The sequence below is a fragment of the Cupressus sempervirens genome, chromosome 5, assembly GCF_028749045.1.
Source record: "Cupressus sempervirens isolate cs-2001-9-10 chromosome 5, ASM2874904v1, whole genome shotgun sequence".
Lineage (NCBI taxonomy): Eukaryota > Viridiplantae > Streptophyta > Pinopsida > Cupressales > Cupressaceae > Cupressus > Cupressus sempervirens.
In genome coordinates, this window is record NC_143122.1 from 337193934 (window position 1) to 337211392 (window position 17459).

Sequence of the window (17459 nt, forward strand, 5' to 3'; positions counted from 1 at the left end):
TGTTCTCTTCTCTCTATCTCTAGTGATATAATTCTCTCTTTCTATTGATCATGTCATTTTTACCATTTGATGTCTTTTCAATTATACATTAGACATTAAGTATTTGTACACCTTGATGCAATTTTCACTTAGTATATAAGTGCCTACATCCTAAAATAAAATCAATGGATTTCTTGAAATCATCAAATTAACTTTTCATCATTGACTCAAAATTATCTCCAAGATGTTCAATAAACTCTACAATCTGATGTTTTACTTGCCTATTGGTCTTCCAAACATTTTTTCCAAAAGTAGGAATCTATTTTGGATAACAAAAGATATGCAAAAAATCAAAGAAGCAAACTTACAAGATGCACTTTTGGCCTTCCTAATGGCTTCCAAATTCTCTGAAAGTTGTTGTAGTTGCAACTCAACAAGGTCATAGGAATGGTCTATCTTCACAATTTTTTAGCCTAAGTCAACTGCCATACAAGAAACACTATTCAGTCAGCTTAACTAAAGGAACTTATGTGTAATGACTCTGATTTAAATGGAAACAATGGGATCTAAAATGGTATTAATTGATGTCCCTCTCTTATTCCACATGGTACCTATATTTTTATTAAAATAACCTCCTTTGCATCACTCAACATAGTCTTTTTTCAGTCAAGGGTGGGATATCCTATCACTCCATGCACAATCCTCTTTGTAATTGTGATTGGTCCATCCTCTAACCAAATCTAGTTTTCATGTATATGGCTCAAAATGTCCTTAATCCACCAAGTTTTGAAAACTTGAGAAAATTTTAGGGTATACATCAACCCTTTCCTTTAAATGATTTTGTTTTCCTCCTTCAATACTCCATTGTCACATAACTTTCTATAAATTCTTATAATCTCCATGTCTCCTACTTCTCCTACCTTACAAGTGTAGCAACATCATACATGTTGAATCATTAGGACCTTTGGTGGTATAATGGACAATGCACTAGATGGGTCTCCCTTATATGTGATCCTAGGAATTGCACAAAATGAGGGTAGTGTAACACCATTGCTAATCAATTAAACATTGAGAACTTTCTTTCCCTATTTCCTAACTATTTTTGAAGAGTTGGCTTCCATAATGAATCACTAAGGTTTGCAAAGATGAAATAGTGGAACTCAGCACAAGCTAAATACCTTTTGAATCCATAGAATGGTGTCAAGTAGTAGTTGAATCTAGTTTAGAAACACTTGAATCTCCTTTCACCAATTGCCTTCATTCTCTTCATGCCCTTGAAAGTGTGGTAAGTGTAAATGAGTCAAAAATTGACTATATAACACTTCATATTTGGTATTAAATACTTAGTTCTTATACAACTATAAGCTCAACAAGCATTGGAATCTCACCATGCTCAACTAACATAGCGAGCTTGGCTCATACTAGCTTTTCTCCATCACTCGGTAATAACTATAATTCCTTTCATGATCAGTACCAACATAGAAAACAATATATCTATAGAATAACTCATACTTCTAACTTCTTCATAACATCTTAATTCATGTATATATATTCTCTTTAAATCTTAGATATTTGGAATTGATGCATAATGTTACAATTCAAATATTTTTTCCACACATACCTTTGATTGCCTAGTTGGAGGTGATGTGATCACCTAATTGATTGGATGAAGTGACCTCATCTTGACTTGATATGTTGCAATCTTCCTTTCTTTTTCATGGCTTGCTTATCTACACCTTCACCTTTTCAACATCAACCTTGTCTTTACCTTTACTGAATTCATTGCTCGATGTTGGTGACCTAGTTGGACAACTTCTACTAACATGACTAGTCTTGAGAGAACTAAAGCATGTAATCTCACTCAGCCATCTATTTTAGGTACCTCTAAAATGTGTCCTTATGCAACTTTTAGGAACATGTCCATATTCTAAACAATAGTGACAACTATACCTTGTATTGTAATCTCAATTGTAAGAATTTCCATGATGTCAGACCTTAGTTTTCTTGTTTGATGTCCATTTGGAATTGGATCTACATTCCTATGCTTTGTATCCATATTACTAACAATTGTAAGAATATCTTTTAAATCTCAAAGTGCTCATGGTATTGGTCCTAAATTCATTTTCCTAATGTCCTTGTTTATTGCAATTGTAGTAGTATCTTTGTTTTTCTACTTGGGCCTTTGATTGGAAATTTTGCTCCTATAGAAATTTGTTGTGTGACCTAATTTTTCACAATTATGACAAGTGGGTTTTGTGTTCTTACCTTTGTTACTCCTTTTCTCACCACTTCTAGATAATTCTTCTTCATTAGTATTAGTGTATGTCAATCCAATGGTGTCATTATTAGGTATTGGTGATTCCATTATGGCTTCACTTAGTTTGTTTACTCTCTCAATGAATTCCTTTTTTTTTCTCTTAATTCAATTTGTAGTAGATCATTCTATGAATTTAGGGTTGTGATCTCAATGTCTTTCTCATTCAATTCATGGTTTGCAAGCATCAATTGATTCACTTTATCCAATTACATGTTAGTAAGATTTTTCACATCTGATGTCTTCTATAATGACTTTGTATTCCTCAAATTTCTTTTCTATTTCAGTTATCTCACATAGAAATATTGATTGTACTTCTTTTTCTCTTTTGAGATTCCTAACTTCTTCGATTAGGCAAAAATTCTTTTCCATTACATCTGCAATGACTGCATCAATTTTTTTAGTTTCTATCCTCAAACAATCTAGTAGTATCTTCTTCTTGGTACTGTATGTCATTTTTCTAAATAGCCAATTCCTTTCTTCTCTTCAATGAATGTTGTGATTAATCTCCTACTTCCTTGAGTTGATGTAGGGAAATTTTTATTTCAATCTTATGGTTCCCAATAGTCTTTCCCAATTTGTAGACTTCCATCTTCAAGATCTTACCTCCAAAGTTATCAAAATTAGCTTTCTAGAGAACAAAGCTCTGATACCAATTATTGGAATTAACAATGGGAAAATAAGTTCTAGGAGGGGGGAGGGGGGTGAATTAACACATACAACATCAACCTCAAAAAAAATCACCTAACATCCATCTCATTACTTAGCATGTAAATTGAAAAAAGTAACTATATATTATATCCATAGCATAAATAAAATTCAACACAACACAAATAATTTGGTTACCAAAAAACCCTCTAATGAGAAGGTAAAACTAGGGTGGGGATGACACCCATAAATCTTCACTACTCTAGTTGTAAGGTGTGGGCAATTATGACTACAATATTTTGATTATAAGCTATGATCTACCCCGTGAAAGGTTTTCCCTAGTAGAGGCTTAAAAAATACTATTAGGTCTCATCTTTTTAGAGGATTTAAACTCAAAATAAAGTAAGCATTTAGTTAAGAGATTTACAATAGCTTGTTAGGACTACTCTATTAAGAGATTTACTCTATATCACCTATTAGAAAGGTCCAACACCATGATTCTTTGGTTAAAACCTTGCTTCTTGATTTCAAATCTCCTATTTATTGTTTAAAATTTGATCCTACTGATAAAAAATGTCTTCTTTATCTGTTAACTACATCACTCTATTCTCCTTAAACTGATTCTGCAATGCATATCTTTTTCATAGCCATCTAAGCTACCATGCTGATGCAGGAGCATCCAGAGGTATAAGGGCAATCTTGTGTTACCCAAAAAAAATGTACTTAGACTTAGTTTCTATTTTGTGTCTTTACATTTTTGGATACCCATTTGGCTCAAATAAAGGTTCCAACTCTCATAGTTCAACTATCAGTGTGTTTGAAAATCCTGAAAAAATAGGAGCATGTATTTAGGCCATCATTTCGATAAACTAGAAGGTGTGAATTGGCCAGATGAATGTAATCATTATTTAGAGCATCCCAGAAAAAGAATCAGGTCAAAAGGCCCCACGGTTTGAAAGTTATTGCAGTTTTTCAGGTTTTGGAGACCTCCTAAGAATGCTTCAAAGTCAGGTTTGGGGCATTAAATGACCTTGAAAAGGGTCAAAAAAAGGGGGACGAGAAAAGCTCCTCCATAGGGCTATAGAGCGCTTCGAGAGATTTTCAAAAATGTAAATGGTTCGTCAATCGGAGCTACAGTTCAAAAGTTATGCCTCCCGAAAGTTCGGCTACTATTTCTGGATTCTTCTAGATTTGCACTGACTTCTAACGCAGCTTCTGTAACCTTCTATTTTGTCGGTGGATGCCTACTAGCACTTTCTAGAATGTACTCCTAGTCCTTAAGCCTCTGGGGTCTATTTAAGGAGATTTTTGGCATTGTAAAAGGCAGTTCGGAGTGGAGTGTGAGAGGAGGTGCTATAAGGAGAAATATTCTCTAGATTTATGTTATTGTAAGCCCTTAGGGCATGTTCTGAAGTTTATTTTCTCTATACTACTTGTACTGGCTTATTTTCTCAATTAATATAATTTTCCCTTTCTGTTGGTTCCATTCTGTTCTTGGGTTGTGTCCCCATCAAGTGGTATTAGAGCGGGTTTTCTTGAGTGTGTAGACAGAGCGCCGACTGTGAGGCAGTTTGCACCAGAACTGTGTGGTTATGGGTTCGAGTTAGAAGATGCCTCTACGAAGAGATCATGGTGGAAGGGCCAGAGCTATTGATCCTGAGGAGGTTAGAGCCCTCCAGAGATAGGTACAAGCATTGCAAGAGGAGCTTTGTAGAGGAGCAAATATTGCCGCAGATGACAATAGTGAGGATGAAAATGAAGAGGAAGTAATGGAAGTTGACGGGGAAGTTCTGAATCCTGTAGAGGAAAGGCTTTTTAGGGCCATTACTAAGTTTGGGAAAAGACCTACAATTGAAGTGGGTATATTTTCAGAAAATTTGAAACCAGATGAGTTGATCGATTGGATCAATGAACTGGAAGAATACTTTGAGTATGAGGATATAAGGGACCCAGATAGGGTTAAGTTTGCGAAGGCCAAACTGAAAGGCCATGCCAAAATCTGGTGGCAAGAGATTCAACTGGAAAGACTTAGAAGAGGAAAGGAGAAGATCACAAGATGGGATCGCATGGTGGACAAATTGAAGAAGCAGTTCATTCCTGTGGACTATGAGCTTGATCTGTTTAAGAAGATGCATGGGTTAAAGCAAGCAGGAAGATCAGTCCAAGAATATACAGAGGAGTTTTACCGACTCCTGATTAGAGCAGGGCATGCAAAAGCAAATAAGGAGAAGGTTGCTCATTATATCAGTGGGTTGCAACCTAGCATCTAGGAGGAATTAAGTCTGGTAAGAATGACCAGCGTTGAAGAAGCATACTAGTTTGCCCTACGAGTTGAAGAGAAGCTGAGTAAAAGGTTTGAAGGAAGACAAAGAGGGTGTGGTCAAGGAGGAAGGGGAAGTGGTAGATCATTTGGAGGCCGCAATGAAACTCAAAAGAAAAATGAAGATGAGGGTACTAGCAGGAACCAGAGGAATGAGGGTTTCAATCACTCCCATGATCAAGACTTTGGAAATCAAAGAGGAAGAGGTAGAGGACATGAAAAAGGAAGAGGAGGCTTTCATGGTACCTATTTCCATTGCAATGAAGAAGGTCATCGTGCCTTTGAATGCCCTCAATGACAAGGAAGGACAGATAGGAGAGCTGAGGGCCAAGCTAGGGTTGCTCATGTGGATAAGGATGCACAATCATCACATTCAAAGGATGCAGAAAGAGGAGAGACCTTGGTAAATGAAAGAGTCCTACTAAGTGGTGAGAATGAACCAGGACAACGGAGGAGTTTGTTCCGTACCAGATGCAAGTGTGAGGATAAATGTTGTGATGTAATCATTGATGGTGGTAGCACTGATAACTTGGTATCAGAAGAGATGGTCTCTAAGCTGAAGCTCAAGAGGGAGAAACATCCCCAGCCCTATCGGATTTCTTGGGTAAAAGATGATCATAAGGTCCTGGTAAGTGAACAATGTTGAGTAAAATTCAAAATTGGGAGTTACCATGATGAAGTTCTCTGTGATGTTATTTTGATGGATGTTTGTCATCTATTGTTGGGTAGACCATGGCAGTTTGATAGACATGCAATACATGATGGACATGCAAACACATACTCTCTGACAAAGGATGGAGTTTGCCACAAATTGAAGCCCATGAAAAAGGAAGGTGAAAAGGTATGTAGCAGTGCTAGGATTTGTCTTGTTGATGGAAGGAAGTTTTTAGATGGCATGAAACATCAGCGTATGTGCTATGCTTTGATTCCTAGGAAAGATAAAGAAGGTAGTAGTGAAATACCATTTGAAGTTTCAAATTTACTAGGGGAATTTGGAGATATTATCTCTGATAATGTTCCAGATGGATTGCCACCAGTAAGGAAAATCAGTCATCAGATAGATCTGATTCTAGGAGCTAGTTTGCCTAACAAGGCTGCTCACAGGATGACTCCTACTGAAATAGAGGAGCTAAATAGACAGGTTCAGGAGCTGTTGAGGAAGGGCTTGATTCGAGAGAGCCTGAGTCCATGTGTAGTACCTTCAGTACTTGCACCAAAGAAGGATGGAGAGTGGAGGATGTGTACAGATTCTCGAGCTACAAATAGGATAACCATCAAGTACTGGTTTCCTTTACCAAGGATGGATGATCTTATGGACTGCTTGAGTGGAGCTCAGTACTTCACAAAGATAGATCTGAAGAGTGGCTATCATCAGATACAGATTCGAGAAGGAGATGAGTGGAAAATAGCCTTCAAGACCAAGGAGGGTCTTTATGAGTGGTTAGTCATGCCCTTTGGATTGACGAACGCCCCAAGCACCTTCATGCGGCTCATGAATGAGGTACTTAAGAAGTTCTTGGGAAAATTTGTTATTGTCTATTTGGATGATATTTTAATTTTCAGCAAGAATTTGGAAGAGCATTTACTGCATATTCATAGTGTCCTTGAAAGGCTAAGGGAAGAGAAACTGTTAATTAATCTAAAGAAGTGTGTCTTTGAAAAAAGGGAGTTAGTCTATTTGGGATTTGTTATATCACCTGAAGGTCTCAAAATGGATCTAGAGAAGGTAAAATCCATCTTGGAATGGCCTACTCCAAGGTCTGCTACTGAGGTAAGATCATTTCATGGTCTAGTTAGTTTTGACAGGAAGTTTATTAAGAATTTCAGTGGCATATGTGCACCTCTAACTGATACAATAAGAGGGGATAGAAAAGAGTTCAAATGGACTACAGCAGCTGTGAGAAGTTTTGAATTGCTGAAGAAGAAGGTGACTGAACAGCCTATGTTGGCACTCCCAGATTTTAGAAAAGTGTTCCAGGTGGATTGTGATGCTAGTGGTAGCGCTATTGGGGTTGTATTAAGCCAAGAAGGTAAGCCTATTGCATATTTTAGTGAAAAATTGAATGATGCAAAGAAGAAGTATTCTGTTTATGATCAAGAGTTCTATGCAATAGTTCCGGCCTTAAAGAAATGGAGGCATTATTTATTGCTAAAGGAATTTGTTTTGTATACTGATCATCAGGCATTACAGTACCTAAATAGCCAAGGTAAATTGAATCAGAGGCATATGAAGTGGGTAGAATTCTTGCAGAGTTATACATTTGTGTTGAAGCATAGAAGTGGAAAATCTAACAGGGTTGCAGATGCATTAAGTAGGAGACAGTTGTTGCTTACAACAATGCAGGTTGAAGTAGTTGGGTTTAATGAACTCAAGAATGTGTACCCCGAGGATCTTGATTTTGCTGAAGCATGGAAAGCTTGTAAAGAACCTGTTGCTTTAGATAGAACCAAGTGGTTAGACTATTTGATTCAGGATGGCATGTTGTTCAAAGGTAGTCAATTGTGCATTCCAAGGAGTTCCATGAGGGAAAATCTGATTAAGGAGAAACATAGTGGAGGGATGGCAGGACATTTTGGTCGGGATAAGACCATTACCATTCTTAGAGAATATTATTGCTGGCCTCAAATTACACAGGATGTGAAGAAGTTTGTACAGAGTTGCCAGGTTTGTCAGGTTGCCAAGGGGTTTAGTCAAAATACTGGCCTATATCAGCCATTGCCTATTCCATCAAGGCCATGGGAGGACATAAGTATGGATTTTGTTCTTGGATTGCTAAGGACACAAAGGGGTAATGACTCAGTATTCATGGTGGTTGATAGGTTCTCCAAAATGGCACATTTCATTCCATGCCACAAAACTCATGATGTTGTCCATATTGCAGATTTGTTTTTCAAAGAGGTGGTAAGACTACATGGTCTTCCAAGGAGTATAGTTTCTAACCGAGATACTAAATTTGTGAGGTATTTCTGGAGGACATTGTGGAAGAAGTTGAGAACAGACTTGAAATTCAGTTCCATGCATCACCCACAGACTGATGGCCAAACAGAAGTGGTAAATAGAAGTTTGGGCAATTTACTGAGATGTTTAGTTGGAGATAAGCCCAAGGGATGGGATTTGATTCTACCACAGGCAGAGTTTTCTTATAATAACTCTGTAAATAGGAGTACTGGAAAATCACCATTTCAAATTGTATATGGGAATAGCCCAAGGACTGCACCAGAATTGAGGAAGATAGAACAAGGAGAGAGGACAAGTGCTGAAGCTGAGGAATTTGCTGAATACATCAAGCGTCTACATGAGGAGGTTCAAGCACACATTATCAAGATGAATAAAGAGTATAAAGCTAGGGCTGATCAAAGGAGAAGACATAAGGAATTCCAAGTAGGGGATCTAGTCATGGTGCACTTACGAAAAGAAAGATTTCCAGTTGGTACTTACAACAAGCTGAAAATGAATAAATTTGGCCCCTGCAAAGTTTTGAAGAAACATAACTCAGGAAATGCATATGAGGTGGAGCTGCCAGATGGTATTCACATTTCTCCCATTTTCAACATTGCAGATTTAACAGAATATCATGATGATGGTGCAGATGAGGAGCTGGTTTTAGAGCCATGTCCAATTCCTGCTTCTAAGAAGGAGGAGATAGAAGACATTCTAGATCATCGTGTGGGTAGGAGTACAAGAAACAGGCAGTATGAAGAGTATTTGGTCAAATGGAAAGGATGACCGATCGAAGACTCAACTTGGATTTCAGCAGCTGAGGTTTCCCATTTGGAATTTCCTCTACCATCCATAAAGTGACAGGGTCACTTTTCAATCTACCCTGGGTGTCTGATGCAGGAGCATCCAAAGGTATAAGGGCAATCCTATGTCACCCAAAAAAAATTTACTTAGACTTAGTTTCTATTTTATGTTTTTACATTTTTGAATACCCATTTGGCTCAAATAAAGGTTCCAACTCTCATAGTTCAACTATCAGTGCGTTTGAAAATCCCAAAAAAATAGGAGCATGTATTTGGGCCATCATTTCGGTAAACTAGAAGGTGTGAATTGGCTAGATGAATGTAATCATGATTTAGAGCATTCTAGAAAAAGAATCAGGTCAAAAGGCCCCACGGTTTGAAAGTTATTGCAGTTTTTCAGGTTTTGGAGACCTCCTAAGAATGCTTCAAAGTCAGGTTTGGGGCATTAAATGACCTCAAAAAGGGTCAAAAAATGGGGGATGAGAAAAGCTCCTCCATAGGGCTATAGAGCACTTCGAGAGCTTTCCGAAAATGTAAACGGTTCGTCAATCGGAGCTACGGTTCAAAAGTTATGCCTCCCAGAAGTTTGGCTACCGTTTCTGGATTGTTCTAGATTTGCACCGACTTCTAACGCAGCTTCTGGAACCTTCTATTTTGTCGGTGGATGCCTACTAGCACTTTCTAGAATGTACTCCTAGTCCTTAACCTTCCGGGGTCTATTTAAGGAGATTTATGGCATTGTAAAAGGCAGTTCGGAGTGGAGTTTGAGAGGAGGTGCTATAAGGAGAAATATTCTCCAGATTTATGCTATTGTAAGCCCTTAGGGCATGTTTTGAAGTTTATTTTCTCTATACTACTTGTACTGGCTTATTTTCTCAGTTAATATAATTTTCCCTTTCTGTTGGTTCCATTCTGTTCTTGGGTTGTGTCCCCATCACATGTATTCCCTCTGAACTCCTTAGCATTATACTCCTCACACATGAATAAAGTTCATAGGGTTTAGCTTTCTTAAATAAGCATTGGTAGAGATGGACTAGGTCATAATTAATGGATGGGGTTGATCATTATTACCACTGAATGCTTCCCTTAATCTAAATGGTTACATGCATTGCATAAGGATGCATAACATGACTTCTTCCTTATTCCTTATAATTGAGATTATGATTATGTCAGCCCAAAAAATGGTTTACATAGAAGTTTGTCTCATTACAAATATCTATAACATAAAATGTTCACTTGACATCTATAGGATCTGATGCTTGACCTTTACTATGCTCTTTTATTTGTAATTTGAGTTTTGAATAGCTCAACACTTATTGTTTTCCTAGCACCTAAATCAATCAACACATGCTATTTACTCAGCTCCTTTTGTTGGCTCAGCACTTGAATGACTCATAATGCACTAATTGCTTAACACCTACTAGTGCTTGGCACTAATTGTCATATTACTCAACATGCACTATCTGAACACTTATATTTATCATGCTTTGATCACTTGGCTCACATTGATTTCTTGGCTCACTTTGATCACTCGACATGCACTTTACACTCGGTTTGCACTATTATTTTTTGAATAATTATTGATTGTTTTGTCACTACTTTGTCAAAATAGATCTAAGATTAAAAAAATTGGAGAGTTGAAAGATAAGATAGATCATCTTAGATTCAAGAAAGATTCAATAGAACCTATCAAAGATAATATTTAGATCTCGAGATTAAAGAAATAAGATGAAATCCTAAGGTATGAATTAGAGATTATAAATCTAGAGATGAGCCTAAAGGATGATGATAGAAAGATAGAGTTAGATCTGAAATTTGAGAATGTAGATCTTAGATCAAATCTTGAAAAAATCACATCTAAACTTGAAACTACTAAGTTGCAACATGCAAAACTTGAAAATAACAATATCATTGTAAAAGGAGAATTGACACAAACTAAGCAATAGCTTGAGAATTTGTATACTATAAGTAAGAAACTTTATGAGAAAATGTAAATGCAAATACCTACTTATGATAAGACAGGACTTAGATATTTTCCTAGTATGTTAGCTAAGAAAACTAAAGTAAGAAATGAATCAAATCTAGTTGTTGAAATCCCTAAAACTTCTATGAATAATCATAATGAAGTAGAAGTACCTAAAGAAGACAAGAAAGTAAGTCAACCTGAAGAATGTGTTGAGCCTAAGAAAATAGAACAAATTGAACCATCTAAAGAAGTGAGATATAAATTCAAAGATAAATTTTTTACATGTAATGAAGTTGGACACAGGAAGAGAGATTGCATAGGCAAGTCATGTAAGCATGTTAAAAAAAATTATAGATATAATTTTTCACAATATTGGTCATAAAGCAGTTGATTGTAGGAAACATAATTTGATAATGATAAAAGGAATAGTAGAATGTTTAAAGGTACTAACACTGTGGGTAGTAATGAAAGAGGAAGATCGTGAAAGAACATCTAGAGAAAGAAGATGTACTAATGGAGAAAGACCTGATGGAATGAGGAACCAAATTGTATGTTATGACTATAAAAACCTTGGACATATAGCCAAGAATTGCAAAGCACCAATAAATTAGAATGGACCTGATCAAAGAAGAAGTACACATATATTTCAGTTATGCAATGTTAATCTCAGATTGATTTTGATAAGTGGGGGTCTATACAATTAAGTCATTTACTTAGTTCAAGATGAACAAGTAACATATGTGGAGCACAACATAAAAGTTAGAGCATGTCGAGTAACTCATGTGCCAAGTTATCCAAGTGTTGAGTGATTCAAGTACTAAGTAGACAGTGCATGCCGAGTCATTTAGATGTCAAGTGATAGTATTGAAGTCATAGTTAGTCCCAAGCACCAGGGACTTTAGAGGGTAAGTAATATAATTTTGGCATAGTTGTTTGTATTGGCACAAAATACTATGTAAACCATTTCTGGGACAACTTAAGTATTGAATTACAATATTTTGTTGATAAGGACAAATCTTAAGTGGTAATCCCTATGTTTTGCATGCATCCAATTAGATAAAGGGAAAGTTTAAGTGGCAATATGGATGAGTCACAGTTGTTGATTCATATCTAATCATAATTCACCTAAGTCTTCCTAAGCAGGGAAAATCCCTAAATGTTCTATGAGTTGAACATGAGTAAGAAGGAGAGTATTCATGTGCAAATAGGACAGTCATGGTGACCAAGGTATTATGATCTGAATTACATTATAGAATTAGTTTAAGGAGAATAGAGGAAGGAAATAGTGAACATCAAAGAGACATTTGATCAAGAAGGATCAAGAATACATTAGTGTAGAGGTGATTTGACATCAAGCAAAAAATTGCTAATCGCAAGATCATTGCTAAGACATTATAACAGGTGAATCAGCCAAATCTCTTAATAGAGTAGTCCTAACATGCTATATTGAAATCCTCTAACAAGGTGCTTACTTAATTGTGAGTTATAGTCCTTTAACAAGGCACACTTCTAACACAATGTTGAAATCCTTTAACAGGGTAATACCTAATAGTATTTCTAATCCTTTAATAATGCATACCATTCAGAGGGTAGATCATGTTTCATGGTCAAACATTGTAACCTTCATTAGGTACACTTTACTACTGTAGTAGTGAAGATTTGTGGGTGTCATCCCCACCACAGTTTTACCTTCTCACTAGAGGTTTTCTTGGTAATCATATCTTATGTCATATATGTGTGAATTCTTACTTGCTTACATACTTCAGATGTATATGCTTTACATGGTATTTTAGTTTATTGAATTGTGAGATGGATGTGTAGTGAATGTTTTTATGGGTTAAATTTTAAACCACCAATTCACCCCACACCCCCCTACAAGAGTTTAACTTACCTATTGTAATTCAAACAATTGGTATTAGAGACTTGTTCTTTAAATTTGAAGCTTTTTAGCTTTGAGGAAAGATATTGAAAATGGAAGTCTACAAGTTGGGAAAAGTTATTGAAAAACAAGAGATTGAAATACAACTCATCCTAAATCAATTGAATGAAGCAAGAGAAGATCTTAAGAAATCATTAAAAAGAAGGAAGGAAATTTCTATTGAGGATAATGACACAAAATACTAAGAGATGGACACCACTAAACTATTTGTAGATAGAAACTTGAATGAATTTAATGTAGTAGTTGCAAATCTAATGGAAAAGGACAAAACCCTAGCTGAGGAGATCAAAAATCCTAAGTTAGAGAAAGAATCACAAGCCATATTACTATGTGAGGTGACTAAAGAGAAAAAGAGAGCTATAGAAGAAAAACTTATGATTGAAGATGCAAAATGAATTTTGACTAGCAAACTAGAAGAGAGATCATCAAAAGTAACTAGGATTACTAACATACAATTGGAAACTTTGAGCCAAACAATGATTACAAATCATGAATTGAATGCAAAGGATATTGGGATCACAACACTAGATTTGTAGAATAAATAGTTGAGCAACGATCTGAAAAGGGAAAAGGAGTTTGTTGAAAGCTTCACTAAACCTAGTGAAGCCATCAGGTACTTTGAACATTTGATGAGATCCCCTAGACCTAACAATGATACATATAGATTGGGATACTCTAGTACCGAGGAAGGAGAATCATCTAGAAATGCTAAAGAAAGAAGTGAAAAAGGTAAGAACTCAAAACCTACTTTTCATTATTGTGGTAAGTTAGGACATACTGCTAATGTGTCTAGGAGCAAGACTGTAAATTAGAATGCTAAGAAAAAGAACATGGGTCACTACTACAAGTGCAACAGATAAGGTCATTAGGCACATGAATGTAGGACCAAGACCATGCACACTCAAAGATTTGAAGGATACTACTATAACTATTAGAAGTATCGACATAGAGCTTTTAAGTGCAGATCCAAATATAACTAGTCATCAAACAAGTAGACAAAGGTAAAGATAAATGACAACTCTTATAATTGGGATTATAATACAAGGTATAGTTGTCACTAATGTCAAGAGTATGGACATGTTCCTAAGAATTGTATTAGAACACATTTTAGAAGTGATTTCAAAAGGTGGTTGAATCAAACTACATGTTTTAGTTCTTTGAAGACTGGTCGCATCGGTAGATACTATCTAACAAGGTCAAAGGCACCATGTTGTGAGTTCAATAAAGGAAAAGGAAAGGTAGAGATTGAAAATTTCAGAAATGAGATGAATAAGACATGGAATAGAAAGGAGGATTGTAGCACATCAAGTGCAAATGGGATCACTTCACCCAATGGATCAGTTGATCACACCTCATCAAACTAAGCAATCAAGAGGTATGTGGGACTGATATTTAAAATATTGACCATACATCAGTTCCAAAGATTTTAGTTTTTGAAAAGATTACATATGCATGAATAAAGATACAAAGTGGTGTTAGAAATTAAGGAAAAATCATTAATTTTTGTCAATTTTTCATGTTACTACTAAGCATGAAAGAGTTTTATATTGTTGCTAAGTGAAATTTTAGAAAATGCCAAGCTAATGGAATTTGTTAGTTGAGGCCAAGCTCATAATAGTTGTTGAGCATATGGAAATACATGTAGATGTTAAGTGATCCAAAATTCAATTAGTGCCAATTTCTTGTTCATTTGACATCATTTGAATTCGAAGAAGTGTAGGAAGAGCTAAAGGAGAATTGGAAAATTTGATTTGAAGAATTTGTAGGAGATTTAAATGGTCATTTGACACCATTCAAGTAGAATTTATAAGGTTTTTACTATGTACCAAGCTATGTAGTTTCAAATTTCACAAACCCTAGATATATGTAATGGCATCCAATTCTTCAAAAGTGAAAGGTGTAGAGGGAAAAGAAGTTTTAAATGTTTAGTTCATTAGTAATGAGTTCAAAAAGCTTATTTTCAAGATAATTCTAGATATAGCTTATAAGTAGGATCCCTCTAGTGCATTGACTATGATACCACCATGAGTCTTGATGATTCAAGATGTTAGGAATTGTTACACATGTAAGATAAGAAGCATAGGAAACATGGAAATAAGAGAAGCATATGGAAAGTTATGTGCAAAAGGACCATTGAAGGAAGAATTCAGAATTATAGAGAAGAAAGGGTTAACACGTGCCCTAGATTTCCCAAACATCTTAAAAATAAAGTGGCTTAAGATTGTCTTAAGAAGAATTCATGATGGCTTTGTATGGTTAGAAAATGGGTCAATTAAAATCACAAAGAAGATAGTTCATAGGGTAATAGGGTATCCAACACTAGATCGACCAAATACCATGAGAAGTGAGTCAAAGGAGATTATTGAAAAAACATAGGGGCTATATGGAATAAGATGGGAATGACTATTGATACTATCACAAATGCCATGATAGCTTTTGTAATGAGGGTAATAGCACACAAATTTTATCAATCTAGTAGATTAAAAAATGCACCTTGCATTGTAGTGGATATGGAATAAAAAACTGTGAAGAAGGACCATACTTATGATCTTTCTGAATTCCAGTTGCAATAATTAATTGAGAATCTAGGAGCTATGAGGAAAACCAAGACTGCATAGTGTAAACTTGAATCTATTCTAGTATGTAGTTTCTTCTATGTGCAAAATACATTTCCTACATTTGCTAAGGTTGCATGGAAGGTGAATAGATCAATTCCAGTACATATAGGAGAGTTCATTGAATGATTAGGTACCAACTTTGAGTCAGTAATGACTAGTTATTTTGAAGATTTTAAGAAATCTACGAAGAAGAGATTAAGGATTCTAGTCTGACTAGTGGAGAAATATTTTGATGATGTTTGCTTCCTAGTTGATAGTGATTTTAGTTATGTACAAGCAATAATTCCCTGGATAAGATGGCTATGACCATTAGGATATTAGGTCAATGTTGATGAGGCCTCTGCAGCAATCACAACATTACTTGTAGAAGAAGTGGAAAAAGAAGCCCAAACATTTGGTAATTATGACTTGACCAAATCAAGCAACACCATGGAATTAAAGATTACCTCTATAATCAGGAAGAAGAACAAATTGGTGAAGAAACTAAAAGAAAAAATTGGTGAAGGAGCCAAGGAAGAGGAAGAAGAAGAAGAAGAGGATACATAGGCTCAAGCACCATTAGCACTAAGACAAGGTTAGGGAGAGGATCAACAAGAGGAGGAAGTAGAAACTGTAGAAGGTGTTGAGGAAGAAGAAGCTAGGGAAGTACCTATAACTACTGAGAAGAAGAAAAGAAAGGCAAGGACTAAAGTAGTGAAAAAACCAAAGAAGGTTGCAAAACCTAATCAGCCCAAACCTAAAGTACCTACCACAAGGGTTAGTACAAGACTCACTAAATAGAAGGATAAATAGATAGCTAAGTTTAAAGAGAAGAATGCTGGAGCATAGAAAAGACTAAGGAGAAAGTATGTTGCCCAAGCTGAAATTGATGAGGAGATGACTAAATCAGATGACAACAAGCAATTCCAAGTGGTGAGTCACAATCCATCCTCAAACTTAGATAATTTGTGTGAGAACATTAGAAACAATGATGACTTATCAGGTTTCTCTCACATTGAGTTGGACAATCTTGAAAACATTGAGAAGAATCAAGTAGAGGAAGCAGTATATGCCATGATGGCTATATTTAGGAAGGCTCCTCTAGAAATTGCCAACTTCATACCTAAGATTTTATATGATAGAGTTGAGTAGAAATGGCACTATTATTTAGACATAGAGAAGAAAATTAGGGAAATAACCCTCGCTCAAGTTATGATAGAACTTAACAATGAAGAAATATCTAAAGCCATTAAGAAATATGTTGCTAGTTTTTTTCCAAATTATAGGGAATTTAGAATATTATAGAAAAACATAGAGGATGTTGTCCAAAAGTACAAATAAATGTGGTATATTACATATGGATTGTCCATAGCCAAAACAACTGACTAAGAACCTATTGAGGTAGGAGATGATGAAGAAGATGACAATGATCAAAGCAAAGTAGAGGGATACACTGATAATAAAGAAATAGTTGAGGAAGGGAAGGAACAAGAATAAAATGTACAAGGTACACTAATATCAAGTGCTAGCCCTCCATAGGTGATAAGTGCAAACACATAAATTGCCAAAGTAAAGGATGTTTCTGACACTACTACTTAGAACATCAATCCACTTATAGAAGAAGATTTGAAAAGTTTCCTTGTCTAATCCACTCTTCAAGCCAAATTATGTGACAAATCTATATTTGTAAGTGTTGATGAAATACAAAAGTATAATCTAAAACTATAGGGGAGGAGATGAAAACTCAAGTAACATCTACAATCACTCCTCAAGTCATAAGTGTACAAATTTCACAACCCATTGTTGTTTATTAAAGGAAGGAGACAACAAGTTTCACTATTAGTACACCAATACAAGGAACTCCAGTCTCAGAAAATGTACAAGAAGTTGAAACAGATAAGGTTGAGATAGTTATAGAAGACAAGGTTACAACACCAGATAATGATGGGAAT